Below are 26293 nucleotides of genomic sequence, written 5' to 3' on the forward strand. Positions count from 1 at the left end.
TGGAGCACAGTCCCTGGCACACTGAAGAAGTTTAATAAATGTTACCAATTCATTGTTCTTAATATATAATGTCTTCCTCATGGGTTTTTGGGAAGGGATAAATCATAGGTGAGAAAATATATACAAAAACCTGACTGAGGGAAAACCTAGCTTACACGCAAGAAGCAGCAGCCTGGTGAGCACACTGCTATGTTGTATTGTGCACAGTCATGACATAGCCAAGGACTGATACAGGCGCTCCCGTAACCCATGTATGGATTCCTGTTAGGCTGTGTTCACGAAGGTTGCGATTCTAATTTTTTAAAATCTGTGGGTAAAACAGCTACCAGAAAATCCCGTTTAGTTTTGCATGCTGTTCTTTGGCTTTGGTGGGCAGCAATCATGTCAGTTGCATTTCCCAAGCTAGAGCTCTGAGGCTTAGTCATCCCCCTCCCTGGCTGGCTTCCATGCTGTCTGCAGTGGGAGCATCTTTTATGAGATGACTGGAGGGGACTTCATAGCTGTGCCGCCTGGGCTGCTGGTACTGCTGGGACTGCAGGAGAGGGATGGTTGCTATTAATCCTCACAACAGGAGGGCCCAGTGGGCTGTCACAGCCCAGGCGGGGAATCACAGGCCTCCCTGGGTGACCAGCTGTCCTGGCTGCTACCAGATTCGGACTCCAGCCGGCTTTCCCTGGGGGCAGAGATGATCTTGATCTCTGGGCAGCTAGGCTTGGTTTCCTTGATATTTGTGGCTCTGCATTGTTGGGGCACAGGATGCAGAGCTGGGGATAGCTGAGCTTAAACTCCTGCTGCTATGGAGGGCTGCCTCCTTGCCCTGAAAGCCCTGGGAGCCCATTTAAAAACACAGGTCCAAGGAGTGATAACATGAGGGGCAGCACCTCTGGCCCCTGATAGGGAAACCTGTCCAGCGGTACGTGCACAAGCAACATCTCCAGGCATTCCTTCCAGACAAGGCAAGAGGCCCCCAGGTGAGATATGTTAGCTACACCCTGGTTTGGTCTGTACTGCAAATATGTACCCAGTGATGGGGCCATTAGATATTTGGCTCCTATGTTGCTGTGATGAAATGTACAAAGAATATTCATGGGGAAAACAGCTCCCATCCATGGGCAGCAAGGAATGTTGTCCAAGATTTACTTGGACAGGTAAGACTAAGGTCTCATCCCATCCCCAGCAGTTCTGTGACTTTTTACTGAACATAGGGAGGCAAGAAGGGAAATAAGCCTTAGTTAGCCTTGGGGAGAACCAAGCCAGGTCTGTTTAGGGTCACCACCCTCACTGAACTGCCCTCCACTGGAGGCTGTGCTAGGAACTGCAGGACATGAGCTCAACATCAAAATAGTAAAAATAGTGGCAAATGTTTAGGAGTGTTCGCAACATATCAGGTGCCACAGCAACCTCTGCAGGAGAGGTGAGCAGGGCTAATATTTAGCAGGTGCACCCTTGTACTGGCTGCCTGCCATTTAATAGGTTAGTGCCTCAGCTGGTTATTGAATATTTTCACCATCGGCCTTGGGTCCTAGGATTGGTTCCCATTTTACTGATTAGGAAATCGAGGTTAAGAGAGGGTAGCCGACTTGCCTGAGATCACACAGTCTCGTGTGTGGCAGAGCCTTGGATTCCAAGCCAGGCTGTCTGATCCCAGATCTTCACAGCTGGCCTGCACCTCCACGGCACCCCGGACTTCCCCCTGGAGCACTGGCCAGTGAAACAAACATGCCCTGGAGAAATGCCTGAGTGAGTGTGCTGTCTTCCTTGCACAGAGACGGGCCTCTTGCAACCCCTACTTTCCTACTGTGGCTGGGGTGAGGTGGCGGGTAGAAGGGCATGGGTTGTAGCTCACTGTCTTCTTCAGGAGTCCCACAGTGGGTAGGAGCACCAGCTCTTCAACAAGAGAAGACCACTAGGCTTCAGGAGGGAGAGGGAGTTTTTCTGGGAAGGAGAGGACCAAGAGAAATGAGGCACAAGCGAGATCGGCCCTAAGGCTTGTCCTGAAAAAAGAACATCATCTTCTTCTAAGGTCCTGAGGGTGGGATTTATCTGACACATTCTTCCACATGCTTATTGCAAGATGAGCATTGTGTTAAGTGCTTTGCATGCATTATCTCATTTAAACCAAAAGCAACCCGGTGTGACTGAGTGACTATATGATGTCCATGTTACAGATGAGGAAAGGGAGGCTGAGAGAACTTCAAGGACACACCACTTGTGAGTGGCAGAGCTAGGATGCAAACCAGACCTGACTGCTGTTAAAGCTTGTGATGTCTGTCGTCATTCTTCTATACTGTCCCCTCATAGGAAGTTCAAAAACAGAGAGGGTGGGATTTGGTGTTTGGCTTTTGTTTAAATTTATGTTTTTATAGGTATATTTCCTTGGCACATGCTATGAACCAGGAGCATCCATTTGTTATTTAACTGATTTATTAAGCCTTTTTAGGGGCCAGCCCAGGTTCTGGGCACACACTGGGGAAGGAGAGCTGCTGCGGTCCCTAACTCATGCCTCTTGCGGCAGTGAGTGGGTGGGAAGAAGGAGGAGGGGAGGAGGTGGTGAGAAGTCTGCTTCATATTATTCAGAGTTTCCTGTGAGCCAGGCACTGCGCTTGGTGCTAAGTGATTATATCATTTAGCCTTCCCAATAGACTCTCAGGTAGACACTCTTATTTCCACTTTTTTCCATTTATAGATGGGGAAATTAAGACTTAAGAAACTTAGGTAATCTACCCGAAGTCTTATAGCCAATACATGGTAAAGCTGAGATTTGAACTCAAGTATCTGACTCCAAAGCCTGAGTTTTTTCACTTTCTCTCTCTTGCGCTCTTTTTTTTTTTTTTTTTTTTTTTTTGAGACAGGGTCTCACTCTGTCACCCAGGCTGGAGTGCAGTGGTGTGGTCATAACTCACTGTAACCTCAAACTCCTGGGCTCAAGTGATCCTCCTTCCTCAGCCTCATGAGTATCTGGGACTACAGGTACACACTACTATGCCTGGATAATTTTGTAATTTTTTGTAGACAGGGTCTTACTGTGTTGCCCAGGCTGGTCTGGAACTCCTAGGCTCAAATGATCCTCCTGCCTTAGCCTCCCAAATTGCTGGGATTACAGGTGTGAGCCACTGTGCCCGGCCAAAGCCCGTGCTTTGATTTGCTACCTAATCTTCCTCCCTTTTGTGTGTAATGTTAACCCCAAACCTGCAGGGTAGCCATTATCAGCCTCATTTAACTGACAGGGAAGCCCAGTCTCAGTGGGGAGGCTGCGTGCCCAAGGTCTTGCTGGGTAGAATGGGATTCTGGGCTCAGGCATTCCAGGGCCAAGTCCAGGGTGTGCCTGTTACTCTGCAATCCCTCTCTGTGACAAGAGTCTCGCCGGGAACTCGGGGGTGAGGGCTCCCCCAAGCCTCGTGGCTGGACCCCATTCCAAGCGTTAGTGTAACAGAGGTTGTGTGCGGGAGTCTGTTGTGCTCCTGGTGTGTGGCTGGGATTTTCAGAGGTGTCTTGAAGCGCTCTAGGAAGACAGCAGGGGGGCCATGGCCGCAGGAGTGAGTGCAAGGGTGGGGAATACAGGGAGTCCCTTGACCAGAGGAGACTTCGGAGGCACTTGTGCTGTTCGCCTGAACTCCGCGTCCGTGGCCTACCCTGTGATTGTCATCATTTCTATGTGAGAAAAAAGCGGCTACTGATTCACAGTGAAAGGAAACGGACTAGGTTCTGAAACTTCCTGTTTGTCTGGTATCTGCAAAGATATCTGTGTTATGCAAATACCCTGACTCCCCAAAACTGCAGGTGTGTACAAACACACACACACACACACACACATCCCCTCTGCTTGGCCCCATGCGGTGGGTCTCCTCTGTACCCAGTAAACTGAAACATGACTCTACTAACATAGTAGCCAGGACATTGGGGACTCTGCTGTCGGAATCCCTGATCATAGGGGCAGCAGCCTTGGCCTTTGGCTCAAAGAACTTCACAGATGCCCCTTGTAGGCAAGTCCTGGCTCCGGCTCCGGGCCCACTGCAGAGCCTGGGAGTGAGGCAGGCAGAGAGGCGAGGGGGTCTTGCCCAGGCCCAGGAACTCCATTTTCTCTCAGCTGCCTTCCTCCCTTTCCAGGCTTCCTGACCGTGCTGAACGCAGCTCCCAAGCAGGGGGAGAGTCCAGATAATGACAGATGTTGATTGTTTCCTATTGGTTCACTGTGTCCTTTTGGCAGGCCTTTCTTTCTTTCAAAATATATTCAGGTTTGAGCCCAGCACTGCAGCTTGCTGATTGGGTCTATGTTTCCATAGAGCAGTGTGACTTGGGGCACAGGCCTGAGACCCAGCCTGCCTGCGGGCTGCTAGCTGGCAGCTACCCCTGCACTGGGAAGCTTTTTAAACAGCTGAATGTAAGCTTCAGCGTTAATAGGTGAAAGTGAAAATGACATGTGACTTCTAGACAGTTCTCATAGATTCAAAATAATTGTTCTCTGTAATGAGTAAAATAACACTCTTGCAACAGCTGAATGCTTTTCCCACATTCTGAGTTGCCCGAATTAGGGGAAATGGGTATAAATGGCTGCAAAAGGCAGTTTTGTCAGCTGGACACCTTTTTACAATTCTATTTCATCCTTTAGTCTCTTCCTGCCCCACCCTAAGACCCTCACCTGGAAAGTGGGAGGATGGCTTGGAAGGCGATGAAGCTGAGGTTGCAGGAAAAGGAGTGATCGCCTGGCTCAGAGCTGGGCCCTAAAAGTCTAGGCCAGCGCCTGCCTCTTGTGAAAGGGAGCGGAAGGAGCAGGGGCTGAGACGGGTCAAACTGGGTGGAAAGCTGGGCTCTGCTGTTTAGAAGCTGTATGATCTTGAGCAACTTGCTTAACCCTTGCTAAGCCTCAGTTTCCCTTCCTGCAGAAAGGGATTACCATGGGGACGAAAGGGGATCCAGAACCGGGAGCGGAGGATGGGGTGGGTAAGTGGAAGGTGTCATGGCCACCCTTTCCAAGGGCGCCTCAGTCACTGCAGCCGGTCACATGGTGCCTGAAACTCGTTTTTCGGAGTTGTGCTGGTTTGTGGAATGAAAAGGGAAGCCAGGCTTCCTTCTTACTAGCTCTGACTGCCTTGTTTTAAGGATCCTTCACCTTCCCTAAGGATGGGATAAAGCCTTCCTGTAGAGCAGACCGATCCTCTTTATCCCTACAGTTCTCCCAATGTGGCCATGGCCTTAGGGGCTGTTTTGACTCTTACATTTATATATCACTCCTACTTTCCCAGCCAGCAGGATAGAAAACCTGAGAAGGGAATTCTGCCATATAAACATTTCTTACAGACAGTGCAGACAGGTTGTTTCTCTTTTACCAAGGAAGCTTAGGGCAGTTCTGGTTGCAGGAATGTTAAGCACTGATAAAGAAGAGAAGATAAAATCTTCACCCTCCAGGGCCTGGCATTTCCCCATTCCTGAGCCCTGGCTTCCCTGTCTGAGATAGAGACTGTCAGTCACCTACCAATTCCCAATTTCTCTTTCTGCTTTACCAAAAGTACTTGATTTGGGATGGGGGTGGGGGTGGCAGGCAGCAATACATCCAAGTAAAAGACTATACTTCCCAAATCTCTTGAAACTAGGGACAGCCAATGAGGTATAAATGAAAATTATTGGGGCTGGGGTCCTAAAAGCTTCTCTTTTTTTTGAGACAGAGTCTCACTTTGTCATCCAGGCTGGAGTGCAGCGGCAGCATCACGGCTGTAAAATCAAAAGTGTCAAAGACAGGTCTCAATCAATTTAGAAAGCTTATTTGCTAAGGGCACACCCTTAACCTCAGGTGATCCTGACAGCATGTACCCAAGGTGGTTGGTGCCCAAGTTGGTTTTATACATTTTAGGGAGCTTAAGGCATCAATCAATATGTATAAGATGTACATTGGTTTGGTCTGGAAAGGTGGGACAACTGAAAACTGGGACTTCCAAGTCTTAGGTGGATTCGAAGATTTTCTGATTGGCAATTGGTTGAAAGAGTTATTATCCATAGAAAAGAATGTCGGGGTTATGATGAGGGGTTTTGAAGGGAGGAGGGTAGAATGAGGCATGTCTGACTCCCCTTTCCCATCATGGCCTGAACTAGTTTTTCAGGTTAACTTTGGAATGCCCTTGACTAAGAGGAAGGGTCCATTCAGATGGTTGAGGGGACTTAGAATTTTATTTTTGGCTTACATGGCTCAGTGCAGCCTTCACCTCCTGGGCTCAAGTGATCCTCCCATCTCAGCCTCTTGAGTAGTTGTGACCACAGGTGTGTGCCACCGTGCCTGGCTTTTTTTTTTTTTTTTTTTTGTAGATATGGGGTCTTGCCATGTTGCCCAGGCTGGTTTTGAATTCCTAGGCTCAAGTTATGCTCCTGTTACAGGAAAGGGGTCCTGATCCAGATCCCGAGGGTTTTAGCTGGCTTCTTTACAGCAGCCTGTTTTATCAGCAAGGTCTTTGTGACCTGCATCTTGTGCTGACCTCCTATCTCATCCCATGACTTAGAATGCCTAACCTTCTGGGAATGCTGCCTAATGGGTCTCAGCCTTATTTTACCCAGCCCCTACTCAAGATGGAGTCCCTCTGGTTCAAATGCCTCTGACACTCCCACCTCAGCCTCCCAAAGTGTTGGGATTACAGGCTGGAGCCACTGCACCGGGCCTTAAAAGCTTCTTAAAGGGATCTAAGAAATGTGCTGTTCACTCTCCCCATCCTCTTTCTTAACCGTAAAACACTAATGTAATGGCTGGAGTTCTAGCAACCATACTGGGCCATGAGGCAACCTTGAAAAAGGAAGCCACAAACTAAAACATTGACTCTCAACCTTTAATGCTGAGAAAAGAAAAGGTATCCCCTGACATCCGGGAAATGGCCTGACACTTTGAGCTAGGGCTTAATCTTATTAAAAGCTTGCCTGGCTATTTTCACAAACACTGTTGTCAGTTGCCACTCTGCAACTATGATGAAGAGGTCAAAAGAGACCCCTTCAGAACTCTGTCTAAGCACAAACAAAAGACCCCAGAAAATACTAAACACACGCCCTCCTGGCTCATTAAGTGACAAGGGCCTCCTTATCAACTACAACTATAGGCTTGATCTTGTCTGCTGTCCTTAAAGATAAGATTTACTAACATACCCAGCCACAGAATTGTCCCACTTCCAGACAGCAGACAATGCAGAGCAAGCCCTCCCCTCCTAGACCCTCCCCAAATTCACCTAACCAAAGCCCAAAGCCTGTAAGTCCTTTCGAACACCTTTTTACTGAAATGGTTCCCCCATGGTGTCTTCCTCGTTGCAACCAGTAATAAGGCCAACTTGTTCAACTACCAGTTAGCAAATAAATCACTTGGGGATTTGTTAAAAGGCAGACCATGGTTCAGTAGGTCTGGAGTAGAGTTCATTCTGTGTTTCTAACAAGCACCCAGTGAGGTACTTGCTGCTGGACCATGGTCCCACTTTTGGTAGCAAGAGAGTTAAGGGTGGTGGATTGGAATGCTGGACATACTTAACCTTGACCATGGGACCACTGTATGCATCCTGTTCTGTTTCCCAGGGAAAAATGCCTATATTTCATGTAAGCCACCGCTATATATGTTTGCTATTAGCAACTTAACCAATACATTGTCCTAGTCCTTAGAAAAATGTGTGGTTACAGGCAGGTGTGTGCAGGCCTAGACCAGGCTTGGGGATTTATTGACAAAATGTGGTGCCTTTGAGGTGAAACCACAAGTAATCAGAGACGCCGAGTCACTCCACTTAGCGGACTGGTGGAAAATTCTCAAATGGTCCAAAGCTGGCCCCATGTTGGGCTGAGGACTAGAGACCTCAGAGGCTCCACCTGCCCGTCCAATTGCAGGTGTCTGGGCCTGGCCCCACCTCGCCCTCCCACTCCATTGCTCACTATTCCACACCCAAGGGCACCATGATGTTTTGTATCTCCTTGCTTTGCCTTTGCTCTTCCCTTTGCCAGGGATGCCCTTCCCACCTTCCTCCATGTGGCTAACCCTCCCTCAGCTCTGCTTCCAGGGTGTCTCACCAGGTCCCCAAGGGCTGGCTAGGTGCCTCTTCTTTGCTCCCAGGGCATGCTGTGCCTTTCTCTGCCCCAGCGATTTCCCAGTTGTGTAGCAGTTACTTGTTTTGTGGTCATCTTCTCATTGGTCGTCAGCTCTTAGAGGGCAGGGATCATGTTTTGGGTTATTCATCACTGCATCCCTGGCATAGTCCCCAACACTCGAGAACTATGAAACTGCACCAAAGGCTCCAGCTCCCCTACAGCCTGCCCTTAACCTTGACCCATTTGAAGGGTGATTATGAGACAATAGTGAAAGAAACGCTTTTCTAATGTTTTCCCCATTTAGGTTATGTGAAGTTGGCAGTTCCCAAGGGCTTTAGGCATGAAGCTGTGGGTCATACCCTTTGGAAACTTGGTCCCCAAGAGAAATGTATGCTTCTGAAAACCACAGGTGCATGAATCAGTGTTTAGTAAATGACTACTAAACTGAAATCAGGACTTATCTATATCTTGGCTTCTCAAACTTGAATATGCTTATCATCTAGATAGCAAAAGCATTCCTACACATTGAGGCCTGCCAGCGTGGGTGTCACCCAGGAGCCACTCGCAAAGGTTCATCGGAAACCACCCCGGACCGACTGAGGCAGAATCTCTGGAGGCGGGACCCAGGCCTCAGCATAAAAACTCCAGGTGACGGAACAGCTCCCACCTAACAGGTGTGTTGACATTGTTGTAGGTGACTGACGTAGTTTCCCATCTCACAACTCTACCTCCACTAAGAAAAGTCATGGAAAATTGAGACGTTGGGCTGAGTGTGGCTCATCCCTGTAATCATTAGTGCTTTGGGAGGCTGAGGTGGGAGTATTGCTTGAGGCCAGGAATTTGAAGTCAGCCTGAGCAACATAGTGTCTCTTCAAAAAACTAAGTTTATTCTTTCCTCTTTTTTAGTTTTTATTTTTATTTTACACAGCTCACCGCGGCCTTGACCTCCCATGCTCAAACAATCCTCCTATCTCAACTTCTCAAGTATCTGGGAGCACAGGCATGCACCACCACACCTGGCTAATTTTTTTCTTCTTTGTTTTAAAGAGACAGAGTGTCACCATGTTGCCCAGGCCCTGTTGACCAGGGGAAAAAAAAAGTTTGTTTGTTTGTTTGTTTTTTTAAGAAAAAGAAAGAAAAGAGACTGAGAAACCACAGAAAGAAAGAAGTACTGATGACAATGCCTGCTTGCTGATGGTTCTGATGATCATAGCAGCGTACATTTTGTATGCGTGGAGCCTGTGGCTATATAAACGTGTAGGGAAATATTTGTAAGGAAATAAGCAATTAATAAAATAAGCTAAAATCACAGTTGCTGGACTATGACTGATTTTTCCCCTTTCTGTCATTTAAAATTAAATATTTGTATGACTTGTATAATAGAAAAATACATGTATTCAATCTTAAAAAGATATTCTTGTTTTACACTTTACGGGACAAAAGAAGTTGTGGGTTGGGACGGTTCAGTCTCCTTGTGACAACTCAAAAACGGAGACCTTAAGCCTTTCTCAACCAATGTTGGAGGACAGACAGGCATGTGAGGTGACAATGCCATTAGGGTATTTTTTGGAAAAATTTTAGTGCAAGACACAAAAGCCAAATTCAAACTGACCTGAGCCAAAATAAGTAGGAAAGAGAGAAGTGGGGACGGGGGGAAGAAAGAAAAAGAAAAGGAAAGAAAAAGGGAGAAATGTCAAAAGGCAAAATTACAACAAATTTAGTTAAATGATTGAATTAGTTTTTATTTGTAATTCATTAATTGAGGCAACATCTCCTCTAAAACTTTAGGAAAAGTGTTCTGATGAGCTGAACAGAGAAGCTTGGCTTTTTAGGCAGAAAAGGGTGAAGAAAGCAGACACAGGGAACAAAAAGCAGATTGGTAAGCTCAGGTTACTTCAGGTTACTTTCCTTAGGAAGATTAAAGTAGAGGGGACTTCCTTATCCTGCTGGTTACAACTGGCCTGTGTGGGGATTTGCATATTATCTCTCTCTGTCTTGAGTTCTGGGAAGGTCTGATGGCTTAGTTTCAGTTTGGTGATATTGAACTTAGCATGAGTGACTCCATCTTGGTTTGGTCCACTGAGGCCTCCTGCAGGAGTTCAGCCCAAATCAGTGACCTCCTATAAATTTCATTCAATAGAAAATACAAAAAAAAATTAGCCGGGCGCGGTTGTGGGCGCCTGTAGTCCCAGCTACTCGGGAGGCTGAGGCAGGAGAATGGCGTGAACCCGGGAGGCGGAGCTTGCAGTGAGCCGAGATCGCGCCACTGCACTCCAGCCTGGGCGACAGAGCGAGACTCCGTCTCAAAAAAAAAAAAAAAAAAAAAAAAAAAAAAAAAAAAAAAAAAAAAAAAGAAAAGGAAGGAAGGAAGGAAGGAAGGAAGAAAGAAAGGAAGAAAGGGAGGGAGGGAGGGAAAGAAGGAGGGAGGGAGGAAGGGAAGAAGGAAGGAAAGAAAGAAAGTTGCTTATAAATTGCTTATAACTAAAAAGACCAGCTGGACCCAGGAGCTCTGAGGTTGCTTTCAGGCCTCTGTCCATCTCTTAATTTTCCATCCTCAGACAGGCTCTGCCCTGCATTACAGTCTAGCAGTGTTGGCCAAAGGTGACTGGCTGGCCCAGCTTGGGCTATATGTCCTTTGCTGTGGCCAGAGAGATGTACCTCCGTGATGGCCAGGCTTGGGTCACATACTCCCTCCCCTACCAGAATCACATGAAAAGAGGGAAGAAGAGCCGCTTTCCCCCAAAGGAAAACTGAAGTGCTATTGTCAGAGGGGTTGCTGGGCAGACCAAAAAGATGACAATATCTACTCCAGTCGCTCGGGTTGTTGGTGCTTGGCAGATTTGCCCCTACGTCACTTTTCAGATGTGGATAAGACTGAGAGTGACCACAGGCTTCCGAGAGGAAAGCTGCCATCAGGCGTGTGAGGGGAGGAGGAATTCTTACTCACCAAGGTTAACACTGTGCACACTGTTCTCCGAGGAAGTGGGAATTTCCACATGGTGAGTTCCTTTCCCTGTACAATGAGTTACTATCTTGATGAGAAACCCGTGGGCAGCTGGTTGAGAAAAGTATTCTCTGAATGAGAGGGAATTTACCACCTTCCTTTCAATGGTGACAGGTTTTTCTGGTGTCACCGCAGGGTGTGGATTGATTCATATACAAATATACACATCTATATAGATGCCATTCTGCTAGCCTCTGCAAAATACATGCCTGGAGACCATTTCTGCTGCCCAGGAGATGTCACCTTTGTCACCACCACTCTCTCTTCACCACTTCCACACCCTGCAAGGGCCAGGTGTGTGGGTGGGGAGCTCCCAAGCTGGAGGCCAGATTAGAGGTCTCTGTGTGGTGGGGATGGGGACGGTGGGGTGGGAATGGGGTGGTAAGCCACTGGTAGTGGTCCAAGTTCCATCCAGGATCTGTCCTAGGCCTCTCCCCGGGCTGTCACTTCCACCATTGAATTTCTAACCTGGGTCTCTAAGGTTATGAATATCTCATTCCTGCATCCTGGGGTGCTCCGACCTGTCTTTCCTGAGCCCCCAGCTGGGCTTGTGGCTGGGACCATTGTCCTCAGAGTTCCATCCTCCCAACAAAGGGACAGAAGAAACACAGGACCCATTTTTCTGGATTCTGAGTTGGAGCCAAGAAATTCGATCTGCTGCTTCCTTTCCGTTGAATTATCCCCCACGGACCCTTAGCCCCTCCAGTCTCCTCCAGAGGCCTATAGCTGTCCCAGCTCCCCATTATGGATACCTGGCTCTTTCCTACCCAGAGGAAGACGCAGGCCCTTCCCCAGCCCTGCACTGAACTCCTGTGAGTGGCTGAGGAGATGAGGAGGTGTGAAGAGTGAGTGCTGGGGAGAGAGGCGACCCCTGCCACCAGGTACCAAGGACTTCTGCCAGATCACCAGAACTGACACCTGGTTCCACCAGCCAGCTGTGAAGTGTCTGCCCTGACATTAACAGCGGACCTCCTACAGGGCCTAAGGAAACGGAATTGTGGGTAAAAGAAAATTTTTATTTATTTTATTTTTATAAATTTTTGGGAAGACAGTTTTGCCATGTTGCCAAGGCTGGGCTTGATCTCCTGACCTTAAGTGATCCTCCCGCCTTGGCCTCCTGTGCTGAGATTACAGGTGTGAACCACCATGCCTGGCCAAGAAGTGCATTTGTAAAAGACATGAGGAAAGGCCTGGTGGAAAGCTAACAGTGAAAAAAATTTTCAACACTTGCTGTAGAAACTAAAGAAACTCACAATAATTTGCTCTCCATTGGATCATTTCCATCAACACACAAATAAATACCTCTTATTTTTTCCATCTTTAAAAAAATGCCTTCATTATAAGTGATTCAACAAATAAATAAATGAGAAGGGAAAAATCTTCTCTATAGAGGAATTCCAAACAGCATATGTAGATACTCTCCCCTCCAGGAAGCCGAGCTTAAATCCACTCTCTTTGAGAGTGGACTGGATTTAGTGACTCACTTCCAAAGAGTAGAGTATGGAAAGGGAAAAAGTAACTTTAGAGGCAAGAAACCCAGCACATACCTTGTTAACCAAATGATGGTTAACATCACCACTGATAAGTCATGTTACTATCATGCACCTGCTGATACGATCTCATGAGAAGGGCACTTCCCAACTGTGGTATTCTTCAAATCTATTGAGTAATAAGAAAACATGAGATAAACCCAAATTGAGGAACATTCTCCAGAATACATGACCAGTATTCTTCAAAGCCCTTAAGGTCATGATAAACAAGGGAAGACTAAGAAATGATCACAGATAGGGATGACTGAGACATGATGACAAAATGCAGAGTGGTATCCTGGAACAGAAAAAAGACATCAGTGAGAAAATTGAAAAAAATCTGATCAGAGTTTATAGTTGGGCTATTAGTATTATACCAATGTGAATTTCTCAGTTTTGACAAATATACATAAGGGAAAGCTAGGTGAAGGGCATACGGGAACTCTCTACCCTGTACTGTCTTTTCACCTTTTCTATGAATCTAAAGCTATTCCAAAGATAAGTCTATTAAAAAACAAACAACAAAAACTTCCTCTAAAATTTAAAGACGGACAATATCAGGTATTGATAAACCTGTGGAGTAACTGGAGCTCATACCTTGCTGGCGAGAATGTGAAATTATATAGTCATTTTGGAAAACAGTTTGGTAGTTCTTATAAAATTAAAGATACATCACTAAATGACCCAACAATTCTACTCCTTGATATCTACCCAGTAGAAAGGAAATGGATGTCCACACAAAGACTTGTATACAAATATTCATCCCATTTTTCATCATAATGGGCAAAAACTAGAAACAACTCAAATGTCCATCAACAAGTAATGGGTAATCAAATTGTGGTATATGTATACAATGAAATATAACTCAACAGGAAAACTACTCATAGTTAAGCAACATGGATATTTCTCAAATATATGCTGAGCAAAAAAAGCCAGACACAGGAGCGCATCCTATATGATTCAGTTTATACGACGTTTTAGAAAATGCAAAACTAATCTCAGAGGCAGAAAGCAGGTCTGTGGCTGCCTGGAGCTGGGGATTGGGGAGGTGATGATGGGAGACATTGACAAAAGGGGCACAAGGAGCCTTTTGGGATGATGTTAGTGATATATATCTTGATGTGGTGGTTACATGGATGCACACATTTGTCAAAAATCATTAAATTGTATACTTCAAATTTATTGCATGTAAATTATGCCTTAATAAGGTTGATTTTCTGAAAAGCTTTGTTTGATCCCACTTACCCTGCCAGCTCCCCTTTTGCAAGACTCCTGAAAGAGCTGTTGATACTCACTGTCTCCACTTCTACCCCATACATTCTTTCTGAAGCCCACCCCAGCCAGCCTTCTATTCTCATTGTGCCATGGAAACCATTTTCATCAAGGTGGCAGTGACCTCCATGTTGCTAAATCCAGTGGTTAGTTCCCATTTCCCATTCACATTTTATTTGACCTGTCAGGAGCATTCCATACTGTTGACTCCTTTTTCTTGCTTTGGCTTCCAGGACACAGTAGTCTGTCGGTTTTCCGCCTACCTCTGATTACTCCTCTTCTATCTTCTGTGTTGATTCTCCTTACCTCTCCACAATTCCTTCATGTTGGCTGCCTCAGGATTCCCCTTTCTGTGCTCCCTCCTCAGATGATTTCACCAAGTCCCAGGGCTATAAATTCCACCTATATGCTGAGAATTTCCAATACGATTGAGAAATTCTATCTCTAGCCAGGCCCTTCTCCTAAATTTTGACTCATAATTCCAATGGCCTACTTGACATTTCTCTTTGGATGTTGAATAGACATCTCTAACCCAACATGTCCCAAACCGAACTGATCTTCTCCCTTAAACCTGTCCCTGCTGTAGCCTTTCCTGGGCTGGCATCTTGCAATTTGCTCAAATTAAAAATCTAGGAGTCATCCTTGACTACCGTTTCTCATGCCCCACTAGCTTTACCTTCAAAATACATACACAATCCATTGATCCTTCGGCATCTTCACTGCTACTACACTCAAAATCACATAGCAATTCTTCATTTCTCCCAAAATTAAAGCCAGTGCCCTGGCAATGGCCTGCAAGGCCCTAAGTGATCTGCTCTCTCCTTCCTGATACCTTACCTCTGTGATTTCAGCTCCCAACACTCTCGTCCTTGCCCAGTCTTCTCCAGACATTCAGGTCTTTTTGTAGTTTCTCGATCATGTCGGGTGTGCTCCTGCCCACCTGACAGCCTCTGCTCTAGCTGTTCTCTCTGTTTGGGGTACGCTCCTGACCATCTTGCTCACTTCCTTCAACCCTGTGCATTCAAACTTCTCAAATCTCACCTTCTCCCTGAGGCCAGCTCTGATCACAGAATTTAATGTAACCTGCCCTACTCCCAGCACTTCTTATTTCCTTACCTTGTTTTATTTTTCCTTTGTTTTCACAACACTCACTACTTTACAGTACATTATTCAATCTGCTTATTTATTTTGTTTACTTTTCATTGTCTATCTACTCAAGGGCAGGCAACTGTTTTGTTCACGGCTGTATCCCAAGTCCTAGAGCAGAGCCTGGTCCGTAGTAGCTGCCCAGTAGGTACTTGTTGAATGAAGTAATAAAGTTTCACCAGCAGGAGCACCCTTCCTACCTCTGGCCTATCAGCCCAGGTCTGAGCAGACTGAGATGATAGAGAAAAGGTGGATCTAGAGGGATCCTGCCCTGTCCCAGGACTGGGAGAATTGAGAGAGGCTCTGGACTCTTCCTGCATTGTCTTTGGTTGTGCCTCGTGACCTCAGACAGACCTGGGCCTCTGGTTCGCTAGGTTGCAGCTGTGTGTTCAGAGCCACTGCCCACTGCTTGGCGTCATAGTTCTCGGGGACCTTCCAGGAATACTCAGACGACATATGTCTATGACTGCACTGTCCACTGTAGCAGCCACTGGCCATGTGGCTACTGAGTACTTATTTGGCCAGTCCCAACTGAGATGTGTTGAAAGGGTAAAATTTCAAAGATTTAGTACAAAAAGGAATGTAAAATATCTCATTAATAATTTTAAATATTGATTACATGTCAATACTATTTTGGGTATATTGGGTTAAATAAAATACATGATTAAAATTAAGTTCACTTCTTTCTTTCTTTCTTCTTTCTTATTTCCTTTCTTTCTTTTTTCTTTCTCTCTCTCTTTCTTTTCTTTCTTTCCTTCTTTCTTTCTTTTTTCTTTCTTTCTTTTCTTTCTTTCTTTCTTTTTTTTTTTTGATACAGGGTCTCACTCTGTCACCCAGGCCAGAGTGTGGTGGTGGGATTGTGGCTCACTGAAGCCTCGACCTCCTGGGCTTAAGCAATCCTCCCACTTCAACCTCCGAGTAGCTGGGACCACAGGTGTATGCCAACACACCTGGCCAAATTTTTGATATTTTGTAGAGATTGAGGGGGCAGGGAGGTTTCAATATGTTGCCCAGGCTGGTCTCGAATTCCTAGGCTCAAACATTTCTCCCTCCTAGGCCTCCCAAAGTGCTGGGATTACAGACATGAGTCACCATGCCCAGCCGCTTGTATCTTATTACTCTTTTAATGTGACTACTAGAAAATTTAAAATGGTATCAGTGGCTTGCATTATATTTCTACAGAATGGTTCTGGTGTATGAGGAAAAACAACTCACATCTAGAAATCAAATCCCAAGACCCTGAAAATCCACATTTCCTAAACCCAAACTGATGGCTCCTTTACTTCAAATAATACTGAGATACAGTGAAATTCCATTAAGATAAAAGCCACTTCAGAACATGACTAACTCAGTTAATGAGGCTTTCTTTAAAAGCTTTGGCTTTGTATCCTTATATCATCTTGTGATGCTTTGCCTGAGGAAGCCCTCACAAAACATTCAGAGTCTCCTCCATTTGTTCCTCAGACATTTATTGAACTCCTACAGTATGCCAGGAGCTGGGTGAGGAGCTGGGGATTCAATGAGCCTGGCTCCAGCCTCCCTTCCCTAAGCTTCCCTCCTAACATGGCACACGTGGTGGGTCGCCCACTGAAGCTCACACAGGCAGCCATGGAACTGGGGGCTGGGTGCCTGATCAGACCTGGGCCAGTGTCAGTACAGGCCTGGAAGAGGAGTAAAGCTTGGGCCCTGAGCTCAGCCTGTGGACAGGCTGCTGGTGGCTGGCAGGGTATTCTAGAGGAAAGACTTGCAGGTTGAAGAGGTCTGCAGTATGCCACAGGACCATGTGGAGTATTTTGAGCTGGACATTTGAAAATCAACAGCTGCAGTAAGAGGCTCTTCCTGAACTCCCCTTATCTTCCTAAATGCAAAGCCTCCCCAAAGAATTCAACTATAATAAATCCCTTTCCCAGGAATTTCACAAGAAGAGAAGATTGACTCTTATCACTGAAGATAAGTCAACACAAGGTAACACCTGGATAAGAAATTGCCTGAACAGATATTGTCACAAAACTATCCCCGCAGTCCATGGAGACAATACATACTTCCCGTGGAGTCACCTAAGAATCTATTTATTTTTCCTAAGTTGTTTGGTCACGTAGAAGTTCCCCTCTGCATCTGCCCACTCCCTATTAAGATGGCATATGAGCCCCAGATTCTAACCTCCTCAGCTTTTGTGTGTGTGTGAACTCTCATGTACATACAAATTTGAACAATAGTATGTTTTCTTTTTTTCTCTTTTTTTTGGAGGCAGGGTCTCACTGTCACCCAGGCTAAAGTGCAGTGGCATGATCAGGGCTCACTGCAGCCTTGAATTCCTGGGCTTAAGTGATCCTCCTGCCTCAGCCTCCAGAGTCACTGCGATTACAGGCATGAGCCACACCATGCCTGGCTTTTTCTTTTGCTAATCTGTCTTTTGTCACTTTAATGTACAGGCCCCTAAACACTGAATGTAAGAGCATAGAAGAAAAGTTTTCCTCCCCAGCAATGGTCAGGCACTGACACTGCACATGCTGCTCAGAGATCTGTGTGCTTTGTAGGCGAAGGGAGGGAGGCTTTGTGTTCTGAGGACTAAACGCAAGGGACCCGTTGACTCTGGGAACTGTTTTGGGGATGGATATAAGAGGCTGTGGGAGAGTTTCAGGAAAGATGAGTCTGAGAGCCTGGGGAATGCCGTGGAGCTGCAACTTCCTGGAGGCCAGGCCCAGGGGAGAAGGGTGCCCTAACAAAGCTAGGAGTCACAGGGGAGCAGGGAAGACAGAGAGGAGCTCAGTGGCCAACAGGACGTGGCACCAGGAAGACAAGTAATGAAAGGAGGGGTGGTCTAGAGAGACTTTCTCCTGTCTTCCAAGATTCTGTTATTTTGCCATATTGTTTTTATGGGATTAAAAAAATAAAGTGGGCCGGGCGCGGTGGCTCAAGCCTGTAATCCCAGCACTTTGGGAGGCAGAGACGGGCGGATCACGAGGTCAGGAGATCGAGACCATCCTGGCTAACACGGTGAAACCCCATCTCTACTAAAAAAAGTACAAAAAAACTAGCTGGGCGAGGTGGCGAGCGCCTGTAGTCCCAGCTACTCGGGAGGCTGAGGCAGGAGAATGGCGTAAACCCGGTAGGCGGAGCTTGCAGTGAGCAGAGATCCGGCCACTGCACTCCAGCCTGGGTGACAGAGCGAGACTCCGTCTCAAAAAAAAAAAAATTAAAAAAAAATAAATAAATAAAGTGGGAGAATCCAGGGAGCAACATCTCTAGAAAAGTTGCCCCCTGGAGCTAAGCTTTCTGGCCCTGGTCTTTCCCAGCAGGGACGATTCCTTCCTGACTTAGGGCTGAAGATCTGGACTGGGAATTATACACTAAGTTTCTCATGAAAAGAGCAATAACATTGACCCTCTGTTTCTGCCTCTTTCTCACCGTGCCAAGTGTAAAGAAAAAAGAAAAGAGTAAGAAAGGCAAAAAGGATTCACTAGAGATTGCAAGGCTAGAGAGCGAATAAGAAATGAAAACAACAAAATGTTATTTTAAATTTGCTTTAACAGCAACTCAGAGATGCAGGTCAACCATTTACGAGAGGGAAGTGCCCGATACTTGAGGGATGGACTCTGGGCAGGAGACAATTTAGGATGAGAACCAGGGAAAACACATCCCCTGCCAACTTGCCACTGGGTCATGGAGAGTCTCCTTGGGGAAGGGGATTGCTTGAGATCTTGCCAGAACCATGCACACGTCTATCTGCTGGCAGAAGCGGGCTGCCAGTGGCGATGGGTGGGAGTGAAGGGGCTCAGCCTTGGGGGTGGGAAGTCTTTTCTTCCACCCAAATCCATTGTCTGAGTGTGAAAGTGCTTTCCTCCGCTGCAAGCTGTATTTATGGCTTCTCGGAATTTTCCGAATGAAGTAACTTTTTTCCCCAGACCGTTTTCTTCACAACTGAAATTGGATCCACACAGTCCATGGAGACAAACAAAACAGCATGACATCACCCGCCTGGGGGTTGTCATTTCAGACACCACGGCAGCCTTTTGTTCAAGATCAAATGGATGTGATTTGCCTTGCGGAGGTGGCATCCTGCCCGGGCGGAGGAAGGGATAGTTCCTGGAGCTCCGTCTTGAGGATCTGGGAGGCCAGAAAGACAGCAGGTGCCCGGGCTGCCTGCAGGGCAGGACTGGAGAGGAGGGGACAGGTGGTAGCAGGTCGCTCTGCCTCCTAACTGCAGAGCTTTGTGATGATGCTCCATGACACAAGTCGTGACGGAGACAGCCCCACCCATCAGGGACGCTGACGTCTGTGTCCCTTCTTTCTTGCCTTCTGAGGCTCAGGAGCCCAGGACACTGACCTGGAGGTTAGACGGCCTGGACTCAGCTTCTGTCTTGCCTTGCAAAGCGTCCAAGCCTCAGTGTCCTTCTCTGTAAATGTGGGGAAGGTTTAAAAAAAAAAAATCCCAGTTCTGTTATTGCAGAGATGTGCCAGGACCAGATACAATCATAAATATATAGAACCAGAAAGCGTGGGCTTGCTTCTCTCCTGCCCATCTCAGTTCTCAACGCTCACAGGAAGGGTCCTGCCCCTCCACAACTGTCCCTGGCTTCCGATAGGGAAGGCTGGGAAGATTGGCAGGGACTGTGTTCAATGTCCTCTTGAGCTAATAATTAAGGTATTATTTAATGGAAGCTCAAAGAAGAGCTGAAGCCATCTGGGAACCCAATTACCCAGTGCCTGCAGACCTAACCAATTACACAGGAATAGAGGTTGGCCTGTCTTTCAGCAAATAAATGCTTCCAAATGCAGCACAAGGCAGAGCTCTAGATTGTGCTTGGCCTAGAGGAAGTAATCATATAATTACATTGATTATTGAGAGCTGCTGTGCACCAACACCAGCGCTGAGCGGCTTACACATTGCAGCTGATCCCCTGGTTAGCGTTACTATTCACATGTAACAGATGATGAGCTGAGTCAGGAAGGAATATACCCATTGAACAGATGGTGCACCTGAGGCTAGGGGAGCGGGGGTAGGTAACCTGCCCAAGGCCACTCCATCATAATATAGGCTGGGGATCCAAACCCAGGTCTGTCTGATTGCAAGACCCCTGTGTTCACCACCACATTCTTCTGCCTCGCAGTCACCAAAGAGTGAGTATCTGTGACAAGGAGTGCCTTGTTTATTTTCTTATGCATCTGGTAAATGGTGAGGTTATCACCAAGTTGTGTGTGTGTGTGTATGTGTGTGTGTGTGTGTGTGTGTGTGTGTGTGTGTGTCCTGTGGGGTGCTGGCTGAGGGTAGGCATGGCATCTCATCTTTTCACATCTATTCTTGTAACTCAGAAGCACTGTGTTTCCCGTTACTACTTATTTTATCCAAATTAAATGACAAAAAACATCATATACATGTACCTATTTTAAAAGGTTGACATTGAAATAAGTTGACTGTCTGTATTTATTCCATGGCTGGGAATGTTATTTGAACAGTTGTAAACCGATAAACCAAAGTTAGGCTGTTGGCTGAGTCATTAGGATTCCGTTAAAGACAATGAAGAATTTCAGCTGGGCATGGTGGCTCACGCCTATAATCTCAGCACTTTGGGAGGTCAATGCGGGTGGATCACTTGAGGTCAGGAGTTCGAGACCATCCTGGCCAACAATGGTGAAACCCCATCTTTACTAAAAATACAAAAATTAGCTGGGTGGGCTGGCGCATGCCTATAACCCCAGCTACTCAGGAGGCTGAGTCAGAAGAATCACTTGAACCCAGAAGGCGGAGGCTGCAGTGAGCTGAGACTATGCCTCTGCACTTCAGCCTGGGTTACAGAGTAAGACTCTATCTTAAACAAACAAAAAGACAATAAAGAATTTCAATCAGTAGGAGAAAGGGGGTAAGGAGGCTCTGCCACATAACTCTGGAATTGGGATAACTTCTTTATAGTGAGAATGAATGAGCCTGTTTATTTAACAGAAACTGCATTCTGAGCAAGGTCAGGTGTTTGGTCTGTAGAACAGCATCATCTCGAGGGTGGGGAGCTCCAGGACCCTGGTATTTATAGCATTCTCTGAGCCAGGTGCAGGGAGCAAGGCGGCTGCTTACCTTCAAGCCTCTCTTCCGCCTGCAGCTCAAGGTTAGGGCAGGGCAGGCCTTGAAAAGGTGTAGAATTTGTCAAGGAGAAACAGGATAGAGCTCTCTCCACTGGGGACTGGGACTGGCACTTCCCAGAATGAGAATTCCAGAATGATGACCAGACAATAGCTGAAGGTGTTCATTGAGGATGTAGTGCATTCCTGTTTCTTGTGACCAACACATACTTTTTGAAGATTATAAGAAGTTGAGTGGATTTCTGAGCTCAGCCATTAGAACTCTTTTGTAATTAGGCAAGATGATGTCACCACAGTTCTAGGGTCTTATAGTGTCAAAAATCGTGAGAGAACAGTTTCATGCTTCCTAAACAGAAAAAAAAATCTCAACCAGAAAGAAAATATAAGCTTCCATAATTCTCACTGACTCTTAGCCCTGACAGAAGTTCTAATAGAGGAATACCTTTTGAATTTTGCAATGGTGACTACCAATATTTGGATTTTTGCTCATGGAACTCAATCAAAATCATCCTCTTGAGTGTCACAGGATGTGCATTGGGCATTGGAAAATTTCATGACTGGTTAAAAAGTATACTCTTCTCTGTTCAATGTAAACCTGAGATTGGCCAGTTCGGGGGTTAGAAGCCCGGGCATTTCCTTCTCCCATCACTAGAAAGGTCTCTGGGCTCTATTGAGGCTTTCTTGAGAAGAGACTGCTAGAGTTCCCAAGAGGATGCCTGGAAGGTTCCATGGGCTCTTATAAGGCCATTGCTATGAAAAACCATGAACAGGATTTGTAACTGATAATGTGGTTATTAATACTTCTTTAGCATATCAGAAATATTGAGATAGTATGTAGATGAGTTGACCATAAGAAGCTGGAGTTTAGTCAATAAAACACACATAACAGACATCGAGTCCCTACAGAGTACCAGGTCCTTTCAGATGTGGGTCTTCCTTCAAAGAAGCACCATGGATGGCATAATAGTTGAGCACAAAATCACTGGAGTGAGTTAGGCAGAATCTGGTTTCAAAACTGACTCTACCCCCTGACTTGAGGATACATACTTAACTTCTGAAGCCTCACTTTCTTTATGGGGATAATAACTATAAATGCTGGTAAGGCCTAGTACACATGCAGCACTTAAAAAACATAATTATTATTTTTATTAATCATGATAGGTCTGTGAGGTTGCTATTATTTGTTTTAAACATGAAAACAGATTCAGAAAATGTATTTGACCAAGGTCAGTTCATATTAAGTCAGGATTTGTTGGCTCCAAGTCTACGTGTTTTCTTGTATAACCACAGCCTCCACTGTCTGATCCAAAATTGGAACTTACCTAAAATAACAAATAAATGTGGATTGTTCAATAAGGTGAAATATAGAACTGTTAGCTGGTTAAATATGCCTACCTTTACCCTAAATCAGGGGATCTACAAAGAGAATTACCCAAACTAAAGTTCTAGTGTAAGAATGCAAAAGCACTTTTGGGGTTAGGGTAACATTTAAGGATCTCTAAATTTTCTTTTCTCCTAAACTTGAATCACAATCTAAAAGAACAGACTGTGCTGGTGGAATTGTACTAACTAGGACTATCCAAAGTAAGTTACAGATTTTTGCCAGCTTTCTGTGCCAGTGACCTAGAAACTACTTCAAAATCTATTTTTATTTCTTATGGGCTGAAATTTCGGTGAAACGGTCCAGACAACTGTGACCCGGAGTCTTCAAATTTAGAAATTAATCCCCAAAGAAAAGGAGCAACTTTTATTGTGGCAGAGAATAATCTTCTCATAGCCCAATCATAGGGAGAAATAACTAACTCTTCAATGCCACATTTCCTATTTGCAATTTATGATATAAAGATGCAAGAGAATTAGGCTAGCAATTATTCTTGAACCTCCAAAAAGTAATTTGGCCTAGGGACACATAAAAACACAAAAGCATTCTGTAAAGCTGATGTTGCATACCATAAAATTGTAAATGTACATCAAGGGATACTGTGAAAAAGAAGAAAACCATTGAAATTTGCCAAGATGTATCTATCCATAAAATAATATATGCAAACATTAATTTGTAATGATTCCAGCAAATATTTATCTATTTTTTTAATTTAGAAGATTTACTATTGTGCATTTTAAGTAGAAATTTCCCTAGGTCAGAGCTTATGTTTAAATTGATTCTTAAACTAATTCAGACATGAAAAAATAATCCAAATTAAAAACAACAAAACAATAATAAATCTCTATGGAAAAAAGGGAGGAGAATCTATTCAATATCCTGAAAAAAGTGATTCCTAAGCAGAAACAATGATACTTTTATCCTAAGTGTTCTTCCTCTTCCTCTTCCTTTTTTTTTTTTTTTTTTTTGAGACAGAGTCTCACTCTGTCGCCCAGGCTGGAGTGCAGTGCTGCAATCTCGGCTCACTGCAAGCTCCACCTCTGGGGCTCAAGTCATTCCTGGGGCTCACTCAAGTGATTCTCGTGTCTCAACCTCCTGAGTAGCTGGGACTACAGACGCGTGCCACGACACCCGGCTAATTTTTGTATTTTTAGTAGAGATGGGGTTTCACCATTGGCCAGGCTGGTCTTGAACTCCTGACCTCAAGTGATCCAACCACCTTGGCCTCCCAAAGTACTGGGATTACAGGTGTAAGCCACCATGCCAAGCCCTATTCCCCCATCTTCACACATATTTCATTGCCTTTTCAGAGATGCTTCTAAAGATGTGGCAAAGGATACAGAGGAAAACATTGAAGAGCTTAATTAATACCTTGAAGACATCTCTGGCAGACTGGAAAAACAGGCAGTAAATTTTTTCTTTAATGCCATCAAAAAAGGCATTTTATAATCCCAGGGCTTAAGTTGACAAACGTTCCTGCAACCATTGATCTTCTAACATGAATCAAAAGTATGCAGCAGACAATGAGCTTGAATAAATAATTGCTTTCCTATTAAGAAAAGTTTCGTGACTAGCCAGTGCAAAATGTGGTAACATCATGTCTGCTCTTGAAACCCTGGGGCCTGTTGCTCAGCTTGCTCACAGTATTTCCATGGTTCAAGGTGCTTTACAGAGAAAGTGCATTAATTGAAATGGATTTTTTTTTTTTTTTGAGAAGTGGCAGAGTTTCTCAAAAGAAAATTTTTCATCAAGAGAAGGTAAGTTTAGAGTGAGTCTCCTGTTAACACAAAAATAGAAACTAGGTTACAGAAATCCACATCCTCAGCTATGACTATCAGTTTGATGAAAAGATCAAGATCAGTCCGTATTTGGCCTATGAAAGTACACAGAACACACCAGACTATTATAATTTTAATATTTAGAATGGCACACTGAGGTGGGGGGCCGGTGATGGCAGCATGTGAGGGAGGGGCAGTATGGAAGAGGGAAGAGCAACAGACTGTGTCTGGATTCAAATAATGGTTCTGCTCCTTTCCTAAGAATGGGACCATAGTGATTCAGTTCCCCTTGGTCTCCCCATCCCTCTCTACTCCAGATGACTTCTAATGCCCCAGCTCTAAAATTCTATGATTCCAGTAACTTGTTAATGTTCATTTTTCAGGCTTCATTCAAATGATTCATCAGAATGCTAGAATAGAACTCAGATCATTTGATTTCCATAGTTTAGAATAAGATCTGTTTATTCAGCTGAACATAAATACTTTTTTGGAACACAGAAAGACACAAATAAGGTAAACTGACATTTCCAGGTACGCTAGAAACCATAACTACATTTTGATTATGAGGCAACAAAGTATTGTTTCAAATTGCAAAAGGTCAATACATTTGCTGCTGTTATGTTCCAGAAATCAAAAAGTAATTTTATGGTAGTCATATCAACTCATACTAATAGCTGTCTAACTATCCACCACCCCCCATCATAATCTAAAAATAACTTAAGTAGGCTAAAGTGAACATTTAGAATGAGAAAATAAAACTAAAGATGAGGATTTAAAATACATAGGAATGAGGTTCTAGTAAATCATCATAATGACGTATATTACAGTTGCTTGTGGTGAAACCCAAATTTAGCATTAAGCTTTTCGGCATCCAGTGTGAAAGACAAATTCTACCTGATCCATTACGCAACTCCTAGAGAACATAAAATGAAAGTAAGGTAACTGCTCAGCAGAAATGCAGTTGTGTGCAGTAAGAAACAAAAGTTCCCTGTCAGGGGTCTTCATAAAGAATGGTGCCAACAGTATCCTCAGTAGCTTTCCTTTATAGATCCAATGGTCCAATCCACAGGGTAGAATGCAATTTTCACTTTAAGACAATCGCATCACAACTAAGTAGACAGGCATAACAGCATGATGGTGACAAGAGACCCCAGTTCCATATTGCTGAGTTCAAATCCCAGCTCTGCCGCTTACTGGTCATGTTGCCTTGGGCATGCTATTCAAACCTGCCTCATGTGCCTTAGTTTCTCTAATGGTGAGGTGCAGATAAGAACAGCATTTGTGGAGATTGAGTTAGTAAGTATAGCATTACCACTTATTAATGAAAAGTTCAGTAAAAGCATTTGGGCTGGGCACTACCATTAGCACAGTTCAAGTACCCAGCTCTCCACTGACCTGACTTGAACTCAAGGCAGTTTCTATAACAGTGTGGTCCCAGAGAACTTTCTGTAAAAATGGAATCTTCTTTACCTGTGCTGCCCAAAAGTACTAGAAATGTGGCTAATATAATGAAGAAAGGAATTTCTAATGTAATTTAAACAGCCACAGGTGGCAAGCGGCTACTGCATTGGACAGCATATAGAAAATTTTCAACGTTGCCAAGTTTGATTGGACAGTGTTGCTCTAAAACATCCTCCAAGCAATACTCTCTAAATACTGTTATCAGCTAAGCTTTTAAGGAGTGTTAGGTAATGAGGAACTCCAGATTGTAGTCCTTGACATCTAAGGAGTGTGGCCAAATCTCTGTCCCCAGGTGAATGCAGACACCTATGCCTCTGGCTGTGGAGCAGTCTGGTTGTGCTGTGAAAAGTCAAGATTGGGCAACAGAACAGAATGCCAGCCTATGTGTGCTTCGAGGGGAGCCAAGGCCAAGATCCCCCCCTAGAAAATAGTTTTGAATCTACTTGGAGCACAAAGGAATGAACCTCATCCCAAAGTTCTACTTTAGCACAGCTGGAATTGCTTCGTCCTGAACAATTTTAAAGGTGGTTTAATCAGACACTGGCCTCATTTTCCCAAAATGTTCTATTAACTTTGGGAAAAGCTACTTCCTGGTGTTCACTCCAAGATA

The 26293-nt window shown here is 45.0% G+C and overlaps 1 long non-coding RNA gene across 1 annotated transcript; it reads left to right on the plus strand.

Annotated features, from left to right (window-relative positions):
- The first annotated feature begins 1537 nt into the window (after positions 1–1537).
- LOC106999889 (uncharacterized) lies at positions 1538–9348 on the plus strand. The gene is made up of 3 exons (XR_001446800.3): positions 1538–1740; positions 8541–8711; positions 8966–9348. It is a non-coding gene; the product is annotated as an uncharacterized LOC106999889 (long non-coding RNA).
- The last annotated feature ends 16945 nt before the right edge of the window (positions 9349–26293 follow it).

This window comes from Macaca mulatta, chromosome 8 (assembly GCF_049350105.2).
Source record: "Macaca mulatta isolate MMU2019108-1 chromosome 8, T2T-MMU8v2.0, whole genome shotgun sequence".
Taxonomy (NCBI): Eukaryota; Metazoa; Chordata; class Mammalia; order Primates; family Cercopithecidae; genus Macaca; species Macaca mulatta.